The following is a 13,171-nucleotide window of genomic DNA, read 5'->3' as shown; positions in this document are numbered from 1 at the left end:
GGGCAGCATCAGGCGATACGGTACAAATTCCCACCAGCCTCCGCAGCAGGAAACTCTCCCCATTTCCTCCCTGGGACTTAGTCCCGAAATGGAAAATTCCATCCTACCTGGTTATTTGAGTTCTCAAAACCAGTAAAAAAATTCAACCCATGTGATCATTCAAAATGCATTATCTAAGTGTCCATGGAGGTGGGCGAGGGACAAGACAGGCCAATTAGAAAGCTTGCCTTGATTCTCTGGGACTTTGTCCCAGTTGGTTTAGATGCTGTTAGGCCCTTTAACCCTCACCCCTTGCAGACCCTCACATCCCCTATCCACCCCTATGGCCCCTCATTACCCCCATGCCGGGTTTTTGGGGAGTCAGTAAAACTCTGTAGACCTTTAAAAATGGAGCTTGGATGCGAAAGTCCCAATCCCATCTCTGACAGATCCAATTTTTGCTGGAGGGGGAAGGGGGTGCGGGTTGATTCCCAAAGGCAGAAAACCCAAACACAACAGACCCATTGGAATTTAGTGCTGAGTTCAAAAATACCCCTTTAAGGCCTTAACCACAATATGGGAGTTATGAATTGATGAAGTAGACATAAATGTTCTTGAAAGGCTGATAAAGTCTGTTTAAGTGTTATAATCTGAAGTTTTTTTTAAAAAAACTCCCCCACTTTTTAAACATAAAAATAAGTAGGCCTAAGCTGTCAGTGAGAGTTTAAAAAAAACTCCCTCTGTTGGGCTACTTTTCATTGGCGTAGGTTAGAAAAAAATTATCATCTGGTCATGTAATTTCAATACTTGGTTGGCACTGCCCCCAAATGGTTGTTGTTATTATTATTATTATTATTATTATTATGTCATTGTGAATGCTTAGCTGAGTTTCAAATGCTACAATTATCTGAGCTGGGGTTCTGAGTTCACAGTTTGATAATTTAAAGAGGTCATTAAAGGATTAGTTGTCTTTGATGTGGGGTCTGAATAGAAGATTGTTTTTAAATAACAGATTAACCACTTGAGGAGGTTTCAAAGCTCTGAATGGCTTTCTTGAATGGGAGTTTTTTCCCTATGAAGTGTGCATGAGTGAGAGCTCTATTAGATTACTCTGTTTTTTTTCATCTCCAAATCCCTCCTTAGGTCTGCCCATGGTGGATACTGGGTGAATGGCTGTGGAGGCGGCATGAGGTATGAGGGGACATAGGGATGTGAGGGGCATGAGGGGCTTAGTGGAGGGCATGAATTAGCATGGAGTTATTGGAGGCTGGCAAGGGTGGAGGACATGAGGTGGCATGGAGGTGGCATGAGCGTAAGAGGGGGCATTGGGTGGGTGGGGGAATGAGTCAGCATGGAAGTGACATGGGGGTAATGAGAGGCCATAGGAGTGGATAGGGGATGTGAGGGTGTACAAGAGGTGAGGGTTAAAGGGCCTAATAGATGAAGAGTCATACGGACTCAAAACGTTAACTGTATTCCTCTCCGCAGATGCTGCCAGACCTGCTGAGTTTTTCCAGCTATTTTTGTTTTTGTAGTATTTAAACCAACTGGGACAAAATCCCAGAGAATCAAGGCAAGCTTTCTAACTAAGATAAAAGCAAAATACTGCGGTTATTGAAAATCTGAAACAAAAACAAAAATAGCTGAAAAAACTAGCAGGTCTGGCAGCATCTGTGGAGAGGAAGACAGAGTTAACGTTTCGAGTCTATATGACTCTTCATCAGAACTCAAATGATGCTGTCAGACCTGCTGAGCTTTTCCAGCAATTTTTGTTTTTGTTTAAGCTTTCTAACTAGCCTGCCTTATCCCTCGCCCTCCTTCATGGACACTAGAGTTCTGCTTCGACATTTAGTGGGCCCAACCTGATCCCGATTCTGCTTCCCTGAAGCGAAAGCTGTGTGTAACCAAGCCCTTTAGCAGGTTGGCTGAATCAAGAGGATATTTGGTTGAGGTATCAAAAATTAGAAGGGTTCTGCACAGGGTGGATAGGGCAAAACTGTTCCCATTAGTGGAGGGATCCAGAACCAGAGGACACAGATTTAAGGTAAATGGCAAAAGGAGCAATAGAGACATGAGGAAAACCTTTTCACACAGCAAGTGGTTAGGATCTGAAATTCACTGCCTGGGAGTATGGTGGACGCAAATCAATTGAAGCATTTAATAGGGAATTGGACTGTTATATGAAAAGGAAGAATGTGCAGGGCTATGGAGAGAAGGCAGTGGTGTGGCACTAGGTAAATTGCTGCTACAGAGAGCTGGCAATGACATGATGGGCTGAATGGTCCCCTAAACTAATAATTCTGCGATTCTGGTAGCAAATATCTAGTTCTTAGTTTCAATAATCAAACAATTCTGTGGTGTCAATTTACCCCTACTAGTGTATCCTATACTATTTATAAACACACTTTTGGGTCAACAATCTAGTTGGATTAGATGCACTATCACATGCCAAGTTTGATAAATTTGGAGATTGTAAAGCAGATTTTTGTGTCTGATGTGCTATCTCCTCAACATATAACCACAGCGGTTATTGCAATTTATCAGATTTGAACATTTCACACTATCTCTTCCTTTGTGTTGTCTCTTTTGCCATTTCATATTATTCTCTCACGTCTATCCAAACCACGTAAACTTGCAGCTGCTGTAGATAGTAGGCTTTTGGTTTTATTGATTCAGAATGCTTATAGTCTGAAGCATCCACAGTATCACTATTATATATTTTTAATTTCTAAATTATGCTTCATCTTGTATTTGAAAGTGCAACCTTCAATTTTTTCCATTTTAGCAGGAAGAATAAAAAAGAAGTATATTATCGAAATGGTGAGAGATTACAGAGCTCTGGGAGTGCAGAGGGATCTGGATGTCCTAGGGCATGAATCACAAAAGACTAGTGTGCAGATACAGCAAGTAATTAGGAAAGCTAATAGAATGTTATTATTTATTGCGAGGGGAATTGAACACAAAATTAGGGAGGTTATGCTTCAGTCATAGAGAGCATTGGTGGGCCACATCTGGAGTATTATGCTGTCAGACCTGCTGAGCTTTTCCAGCAATTTTTGTTTTTGTTTAAGCTTTCTAACTAGCCTGCCTTATTCCTCGCCCTCCTTCATGGACACTTGAGTTCTGCTTCGACATTTAGTGGGCCCAACCTGATCCCGAGTGCACCACTGGTCTCCTTATTTAAGGAAGCATGTAAATGTGTTAAAAGCAGTTCAGAGAGGGTTTAATAGACTAATACCTGGAATGAGAGGGCTGTCTTATGAGGAAAGATTGGACAGGCTAGGTTTGTATCCACTGGAGTTTAGAAGAGCAAGAGGCGACTTCTTTGGAACATAAGATCCTAAGGGGTCTTGACAGGATGGATGTGAAAAGGATGTTTCCTGTTGTGGGAAAATCTATGGGGAGAATTTTCTCCCCACTGGGGGTGCTGAGCAGGAGTGGGCGCCCACGATCAGCTGTGCGCCGCCATTTAACGTGGGCGGACCAATTAAGGCCTGCCCAGTGTGATGAGCACCTGGAAGCGCTGAGCACTCCCTGTGCGGGCGGGGGAAAGAAGGAGAATCGGGGCTTGCGCTCTTTCGCGCACATGTTCACGAAAGAGTGCTGAAATCCCCCTGAGGCACAGAGCTGCCTCAGGGAGATTAGTTTGATTATTATGAATTGAAATAAAGAAGAAAAAAAAATTATTTAAACATGTCCCCTCATGTGATAGTGTCATATGAGCTGAGACATGTCAATGAATTTTAATAAAAATTTTTATTCAATTTACAAAGCCTTCATGAAACCTCATCCCGCTCATGGATGAGGTTTCATGATAAATGCGAAGGCCGCCTGGGCTCTTCGCCTGCCTGCCAACCTTAAAGTGTTACGGACAGCCCAGACAACCATTAGACAACTAGCTTAATTAGGTTACTAATGGCCTTAATAGGCCTTTGACAGTTAGGTGGGCGCGCAGCCGACTCCGGTGCACGCCTGCTGAAATTAAGTTTGGAATGACGCACAGGACGTCGAGACGCAGGCCTGACATCACCACACGTCATTTAACGCGTCAGCAAGCAGGGCCCACCCCTGCGTGCTGACCACAGGATTCAGGCCTATAACCAGAAGATTCAAGCCTACAACTAGGAGTCCCTGGCCAGGATTTTACATCGGTCAGGCGGGCTCGGCGGGAACGGGCAGGGGTAGTCATGGAGTCAATTAAGGCCCGCCCTGCATGGATCGTGAGCAGTAGCGCTAGCGTTATCTGCGTGGGCGGGGTGAGGAGGGGGAGTCGGGTCCAGCGTCCTTTCACGCATGCGCGCAAAAGAGCACTTCAATCTCCCTGAGACACGGAGGTGCTTCAGGGAGATTGACGTGCTTTTTAAAAATATATATATATATAAAGACAGTAAAAATTTAATGAAACGTCCCCTCATGTGACTGTGTCACATGAGATGGGACATGTTTTTATTCTCAAAATAAAGTTTTTATTTCATCAGCATTAGCATTAGGAAATCTCATTCCGCTAGTTGATGAGGTTTTCTAGAAAACATAAAGGCCGCTTGGCCTTATCGCCTGCCCGCCAACCATTAGGTTGGATGGGCAGTGTAAATTTGAAGTTAATTAGGTCGTTAATGGCCTTAATAGACCTTTCAATTATTGGAGGGCGCGCTGCCGACTACAGCGTGCACCCACTGAACGAAATATCGCGAGACAGCGTGATGACGTTGGACGCAAGCCCGACATCATCGCATGTCATTTTACCTTCCAGTGTGTTGGGTGCTCACCCGCTCGCCGACTGCAAAATTCTGGCCACTGTTTAAAAATAAGGAGTCACCCATTTAAGACAGAGATGAGGAGAATATTTTTCTCTCGGAGGGTCATGAGTCTTTGGAACTGTCTTCTTCAAAAGGCAGTGGAAGCAGAGTATTGGAATATTTTAGGGCAGAGCTAGATAGATTCTTGATAAGCAAGGGGGTGAAACGTTACTTGGAGGGGTAGGTGGGAATGTGGAGTTGATGTTACAATCAGATCAGCCATGATTTTATTGAACGGTGAATCAGGCTGAAGGGGCCTAGCGACCTACTCCTGCTCCTAATTCATATATTCATATGTTAAACAATGGCCTTGGTCTTCGACCTTTAACCAGGACAGTTTCTCAATTGTACATTGTCTTTTAAGTTGTTAGCTTTTTTGAACTTGTTTGCCCCATCAACCGCTGATGTGATGTTAAGATACCAAAATTAGACAACATAGGTTCCCCCTAATATCTTGAAATCTTCAACCAATTCACCCCTTATCCCAGGGAATAAAGCCCTGGTTTGTGTAATCTCTCCTTATAATTTAACCCTTGAAGTCCAGGCATCATTTTGATAAACCTATACTGCACTCCCTTCAAGGCCAAATTATCCTTTCAATGATGTTGCACCTAGGATTGCTCACAATACTTCAATGTAGTCTAACCAGGGCTTTGTATCGCTGTAGCATTCAAGTCCTCTAGTTATAAAGGCCAGCATTCTGCGAGCCCTTTTGACCATTTTCTTCACCTGTCCACCACGTTTTAATGATCTCCTATCTAGATCCCATTGGACCGCTCAGACTATATCATGCAAGGAAAGTGCATGTTGCTGCAGCAACTCAGGCTAACTGAATGAACTGTAACACAGCATTGCTGTTTTAGCAATGATTTGTTTTAACAAATGTGCAGCAGTATTTCTTTTTAAGTGGATGACCCTAAGAGCCTGAAATCGTTTAAGCTGCCAGTCTCTGAAAGTTAAGCTACTGATTATAAGAATAGCAGAATTTCCACTTGAGGTGTATCAAAACATTTGCTGCTACATAGTGTCTAACAGTTTTAGGAGCCTGTATGTCAGGTTATTACCCACATAGTAATGACTCACATTGTAGTTTGACTAATTTCCAACCATTGCAAGTGTTATGATTAACTATGTGCTAAATTCAGTTTATGCTTCTACATAAACCTGGTAACTGTTAAAAAAAAAGTGTAATCTAATTGCTCAAACAATATTATTTCTTAGAATCTGCCACACAAACTCTCTGATATATCAAAATGCTTTACGTATTTATGTTCTGCGGCCTGTGATGTGCCTCAGAAGGGGACATTGGAATGTAAAGCAGGTGCAAAATCTCACAGTTACACAATACAGGATAGTATCACCATGCATTACATTAGTAACATGGTTGAACATGTAAATCAACAGAGATTTGATTTAGGTGAAGTTTGAATCCTTATAATTCAAAACAACATGTATTTATGTAGCAGCTTCAATGAAAACTTCCCAAGGTGTTTCGCAAAGGCCTTATAAAAGAAAATATGACACTAAGCCACATAAGGAAATAACTTGGTCAAAGAGGAAGGTTTTAAGGAGTGTTCTAAAGGAAAGGAATCCACAAATGTAAAGGTTCTGATTGCTTGACAGTGAGTGCACACTGTCTCAGGGCACTGAGCACTGGTAAAACTTTGCTGTTTGTCCAGTCAGGGAAAACCCTGTTGCTGGGAAAGCAAAATACTGCAGATGCTGGAAATACTCAACAGGTCTAGCAGCATCTGTGAAGAGATAAACAGAGTTAATGGGGCCGATTTTAACCCAGTCAAAACTCACCCACTGGAATAGAGTTAAAATCAGGCCCAATTGCTTCAGATCGATGGCCTCAAACAAAATGTCATTGACCTGAAATGTTGGACAGAACTGTGGCTTAGCTGCCTCTGAGTCGGAAGGTTGTGAGTTCATGTCCCACTCCAGAGATTTCAGTACAGAAACAATCTAGGCTGATACTCCAATGCCATAACAGAGGAATGGAATGCTGCACTGTTGCAGGTGGCACCTTTCAGATGAGTTGTCAAACTAAGGCCTCATTTGCCCTCTCATGGCACTATTTCGATCCCATGGCAAGAGCAAGGGAGTGGCCAGCCTTTATTCCTCAATCAACAGCACAAAATAAAAAGATTGTCTGGCCATGATCTTATCTATGTTTTGGGACCTTGCTGCCCGTCTCTCCTACATGATAGCAGTGACTACATCTCTGAAGCTCTTCATTGGCCTGAAACCACGTAAAACCCTAAGTAAATGTAAGTCTTTCTTTTCCCATGAGAGGTGTGGTGAACACATAACAAGGACATGTAAATGAACTTACAATATCCTCTTGGCCACAGAAGAGACACACACCACTTCAGCTTGCTCCTCTACAACCCCCTCATGATAGGTGCCAAACTCTTGGTTACATCCAAGTCCAATGGTGACTAACAGGCTTTCCCTCTCCAGGTGCTCGGTGATAGCATGGTCTGGCCAGAGCCCTCCCCGCTTCCAGTTGATTTCCCTATTCGAGGGCCAAAAATCCTAGACGTGCAACACATTATTATGAGGCAGTCCAGGACTCGGCTTTGAGCTATTATCACAGCATTCTATCATGATTATATTAGCTAGTTCCCCTGTTCTATTAAATAATTCTTTCTTATCTACTTCTGCACAGAAATTATTGGGGGCAGAGAAGTCAAACCTCACTCTAGACCATACATGGTCTTTATTCGGATGAATAGACAACACATTTGTGGAGGAGCTTTGATCGCACTGAGATGGGTACTGACTGCAGCACACAGAAGAGTGAGTTAATATATTTTACTTTGTGTGATGTGAGTGTTATTCTTAAGTTAATATATTTTTCTTATCCTGTGTGATGTGAATGATATTTTCAAGGGAATATTGATGATGAAAACTATCTGTAATTTCCTTGTGATGCATGGACACATAGCCAAGAGAGGACAATGTCTGGAAATTTCCATGTGATGTCTTTGCAAAAGATGTTTTTCTGCTCTCCTTCCTCAACCATAAAGGCAATTGGGGAGAGTTTCCAATCAGGTGCATGACCGTGCATTAGTGAGGTGATGCATTATCAGCCCTGGCTTAGCGATATGTGTGCTCACCCACTTGCTAGAATCAACTTTATTTACATTCTGTGGCCTTGTGTTGGAAGCTTATTCATAGGCCATGGGGAAACTCTATTCTATTTATCTGAAAGGGTATGACCACAAAAATGTTAGCAACTTTTATTAAAAACTAATTGTTAGGTATATTTCAGCCGAGGTGGTGGCATAGTGGCATTGTCACTGACTAGTAATCCAGAGACCTGATGTAATGCTCTGGGGACCAGGGTTTGAATCCTACCATGGCAGATGATGAAATTTGAATTCAATAAAAATCTGGATATACAAAAGTCTGATGACGACCATGAAACCATTATCGTAAAAATCCATATGGTTCACTTTGATCACTGTCCCTTAGGGAAGGAAATCTGCCATCCTTACCTGGTCTGGCCTACATGTAACTCCAGACCCACAGCAATGTGGTTGACACTTAAATACCAATTAGAGATGGGCAATAAATGCTGGCCTAGCACATCCCATGAAAGAATATATGAAAAAAAGTACTCTTAGTAAAAGAATGTTTGGCTCTCCAATTTATTCAGGCCCTTCTGTGTGTGATCAGCTGTGTCATATTGTTTGCAGTCCCTCACAGTTTGGTGTCACGTACAAACTGGGAGAGCTTTGAGTCTGTCCTCATTTGCAGGTCCCTTTTGTTTGCTCTAAATGTCCCCAGCATTGATACCTGAGGCACTCCACTAGTTACTACCATACATACAAGCTTACTCTGTCTCAATCAACTTTCAAATCATTGCTGAAGAACTCTACCTATGCGGATCAACCTCCTCTATTGCATTCATCAAAAGTTTTGCTGAAATACAAACAAGTATTCCCAGTTCTGATAAAGAGTCATTGGACTTGAAACGTTAACTGTGTCCGGGATTTTCTGGCCCCACAGGGTATGCGGTGGGCCAGCCAGACTTTCGGTGAGGCCGGATGATCCTGGTGGCCGGCGGGGCTGGAAAATCCCACCCTCTGTTTCTCTCTCCACAGGTACTGCCAGACCTGCGGAGTTTTTCCAACAGTTTCTATTTTTATTTCATAGAGAGAATTTTAGTTTTTTTTTTTATTCTCTCATGGGATGTGGGCTTCGCTGGCTGGGCCAGCATTTATTGCCCATCCCTAGTTTCCTTTGAGAAGGTGGTGGTGAGATGCCTTCTGGAATCACTGCAATCCAAGTGGTGTAGGTACACCCACAGTGCTGTTAAGGAGGGAGTTCCAGGACTTTGACCCAGCGACAGTGAAGGAACAGCAATATATTTCCATGCCAGGATGGTAAGTGGCTTGGAGGGGAAATTCCAGGTGGTGGTGTTCCCATCTATCTGCAGTCCTTGACCTTCTAGATGGTAGTGGTCGTGGGTTTGGAAGGTGCAGCTTAAGGAGACTTGGTGAATTTCTGCAGTGCATCTTGTAGATGGCACACACTGCTGCTACTGTTCTTCGGTGGTGGAGGGAGTGAATGTTTGTGGATGTGGTGCCAATCAAGCGGGCTGCTTTGTCCTGGATGGTGTCAATCTTCTTGTGTTTTTGGAGCTGCACTCATCCAGGCAGGTGGAGAGTATTCCATCACATTCCTGATTTGTGCCTTGTAGATGGTAGACAGGCTTTGGGGATTCAGGAGGTGAGTTACTCGTCACAGGATTCCCAGCCTCTGCCCTGCTCTTGCAACCACAGTATTTACATGGCTAGTCCAGTTCAGTTTCTGGTCAATGGTAACCCCAAGGATGTTGACAATGGGGGAATTCAGTGATAGTAATGCCATTGAATGTCAAGGGGCAATGGTTAGTTTCTCTCTTGTTAGAGAGAGTCATTGCCTGGCATTTATGTGGCATGAATGTTACTTGCCACTTGTCAGCCCAAGGCTGGATATTGTTCAGGTCTTGCTGCATTTGGGCATTGACTGCTTCAGTATCTGAGAAGTCACGAATGGTGCTGAACATTGTGCAATCATCAGTGAACATCCCCACTTCTAACTTTATGATGGAAGGAAGGTCATTGATGAAGCAGCTGAAGATGGTTGGGCTGAGAACACCACCCTGAGGAACTACTGCAGTGATGTCCTGGAGCTGAGATGACTGACTTCCAACAACCAGAACCACCTTCCTTTGTGCTGGGTATGACTCCAACCAGTGGAGAGTTTTCCCCCGATTCCCATTGATTCCAGTTTTGCTAGGGCTCGTTGATGCTACACTCGGTCAAATGTGAGAGCAGTCACTCTCGCCTCACCCTTTCGTCACTGATTCTCTAAAACACGGGAGAAGTGTTGAGTAAATATTCCAAATTATAGTCACTTCATGTTTCCTATGTTGTGACTAATTGTCATAATTTGCTTAAGGAATTTAAACAGCTCACTGCTTTGCATTTCTTTGAAGTGAGGAAAGTTTGCATGAAACTTGTGCACATACGTAGTCATGCTGTAAGATGGCTTTCATGTTGTCTCATGACAACACCTGATGGTGTGTTAGTCCTCTGAAGTACTTTTTTGGTCATTAGCTGTCTTTGCCACTGCCATTTCATAAATAAAAGAACATTACACGGGTAGAAAATAGACAATAATGTACTAATGTTGGTGAGTGGAAGTTTTCCCTTTGTTTTGAAGTTCTTTGGTGAGATTTGCAGTTCTGTTTGAACATTTGTCCACCTCAGCCTCTAACAGTCTAGCATTTAATGCTTGCCAAGTTTGAAAAGTTAGGAAGAAGAATTCAATCATCTTCTGCATCTGCCCAGAAAAGGAGATTACAAATGGGACCCAGACAATCTTCTTTCTTGCTAAGTATTATCGAATATTACATTTTTTGAAACCATTTTAATTTGTCAGAATGTGTATTACCTATTTCCTCTTCAACCAAGTTCAAATCAAGCCGAGCACACAGCCTTTAGCTCAGATTGCAAGTTCTTAAACCTCCTAAGTTTCCCCACTGCATGGCTCTCTCATCTCCTTGCTTTTTCATTGACAACATTTTTTGAATACCTTTTAAAAAATGTTATTTTGCGATCCAATTTCTTCCAAATTTTCTTTCACCTTCAATTCTAAAATCATTCAAAACACTATCATTCCCCAATTTTTGCAGATTCATAGCGTTGACCAGACTTGCATACATCACGCTGAATAGAAATATGTATGCCAACTGCAAGTTGTACGGATGTTTAGCATTTCAGGCTCACGGTCTACTTGTCTATGTTGCTTGTGAAATTTACAGATTCTGCTTTCACCCCTAGTACTTACTGAGATCAGGAATAATCACACCATGGTAGGTATGGAGAGTGAACGCAGCATAATGCCATGCGAATCCTGGAGGGGCATAGAATCAGAGAAGAAGCCTCTGTAAACTGGTGAAGAATGGGGGAGAAGAGAGGAAGAACAATAGTAATAGGAGATTCTATAGTCAGGGGAACAGATAGGTGCTACTGTGGTTGTCAACATGACTCCAGGATGGTGTGTTGCCTCCTTGGTGCCAGGGTTTGAGATGTCACTGAACAGCTGCAGGGCATCCTGAAGGGGGAAAGTGATAAGGCAGAGGTCAGGGTACATGTTGGTACCAATGATATAGGTAGAAAGGGGGATGAGGTCTTGCACCAAGAATTCAGGGAGTTAGGCAGTAGACTAAAAAGCAAGACCTCTCGGGTTGTAATCTCTGGATTACTCCCAGTGCCACGTGCTAGCGACCTCAGAAAAAGGAGAATAGCACAGATGAATATGTGGCTTAAGAGTTGGTGCAGGAGGGAGGGTTTTAGATTCCTGGATCACTAGGACCGTTTCTGGGGAAGGTGGGACCTGTATAAGCGGGACGGTCTACATCTGAACCAGAGCGGGACTAACATCCTTGCGGGCGGGTTTACTGGTGCTGTTGGGAGGAGTTTAAACTAATTTGGCAGGGGGAGGGGACACAGAATGTTAGCAGAATAGGGACACATCATAATATAGTAAAACAATCAAGTTAGAGGGAGTACAGCTGCATTAGGTTTCAAGGGAGTAAGGCAAGGCTGGATGGCCTTTAATTTAATGCCAGGAGTATTACAGGCAAAACGGTTCAGTTAAGGGCAAAGATTGCCACACGGAATTGTGATAAAGTAGCCATCACTGAGACGTGGTTGAGGGAGGGGCAGGGTTGGCAGCTCAACTTTCCGGGATATAGAATCTTCAGGCGAGACAGGGGGTGGAGTAAAAGATGAGGAGGCATTGCATTATTAGTTAAGGAGTCAGTTACTGCAGTAAGGAGAGATGATATCTTGGGGGTGGTGGGGGGGTGGGTGGCATCGAATGAAGCTTTGTGGGTAGCGTTTAGGAATAAAAAAGGAGCAGCCACATTGTTAGGTGTTTATTATTGACCCCCCAGATAGTCAGTGGGAAATTGAGGAGCAAATATGTGCACAATTTGCGGAGGTGTGTAAAAACAATAACAATGGGGTAATTATGTTAGGTGATTTCATTTTTCCCAACATTAATTGGGATAGACATAGTGTTAAGGGCTGGGATGGAGTGGATTTCTTGAAATATGTACAGGAGAACCATTTAGGTCAATATGTAGAGGGTCCAACACAGCGCAGTGCTGGACCTAATTCTGGGGAATGAAGCCTGAGGTGGTGGTGGGGGAGCATTTTAGTTTTAGCGAACACAACATGGTACAATTTAAGCTTGTTATGGACAAAGAAATAGACAAGCTGCATAAAAATGTTTTAGATTGGGGGAGAGTGGATTTTAGTAAATTAAAGCAGGATCTGGCCAAGGTAGACTGGGAACAGCTACTTGTGGGGAAATCTACAGAGGAGCAGTGGGCAGTGTTCAAAAAGGAAATGGGGAGGGTACGGGCTCAACATGTTCCCTCTAGGGTGATAGGAAGGAGTAACAAGCCCAGAGAACCGTGGATGATCATGGATATTCAGGGTAAGATGAGAAAGAAAAGAGAGGCTTCTAGCAGGTACAAGGGGAGAAAATCAGCAGAGGCATTAGTGGAGTACAGAAAGTGCAGGGTGGAGCTTAAGAAAGCAATTAGGAGAGCAAAGAGAGGATATGAGAAAGCTCTGGCTGGTAAAAGTAGGGAAAATCCCAAGATATTCTATAAGTAGATCAATGGGAAGAGGATAGCCAGGGAAAGAGTAGGGCCCATAAGGGACCAAGGGGGCAATCTATGGGTGGAGCCAGAGGACATCGGTAGAGTGTTGAATGAATATTTCTCATCCATCTTCATCCAAGAGAATGAGGATGAGGGTGTCGAACTCAGGGAGAGAGACTGCAAGGTTCTTGAGCAAATTGATATAGGCAGAGACAAGGTT

The 13,171-nt window shown here is 43.3% G+C and overlaps 1 pseudogene; it reads left to right on the top strand.

The window, feature by feature from the left end:
- LOC144672947 (granzyme K-like) overlaps positions 1-13,171 on the top strand; it is a 32,772-nt pseudogene that overhangs the window by 274 nt on the left and 19,327 nt on the right.

Source organism: Cetorhinus maximus, chromosome 1 (assembly GCF_964194155.1).
Source record: "Cetorhinus maximus chromosome 1, sCetMax3.hap1.1, whole genome shotgun sequence".
NCBI classification, from domain to species: Eukaryota; Metazoa; Chordata; class Chondrichthyes; order Lamniformes; family Cetorhinidae; genus Cetorhinus; species Cetorhinus maximus.
The sequence above is the reverse complement of the archived record's forward strand: the minus strand, read 5'-3'. Positions and strand labels throughout refer to the sequence as shown.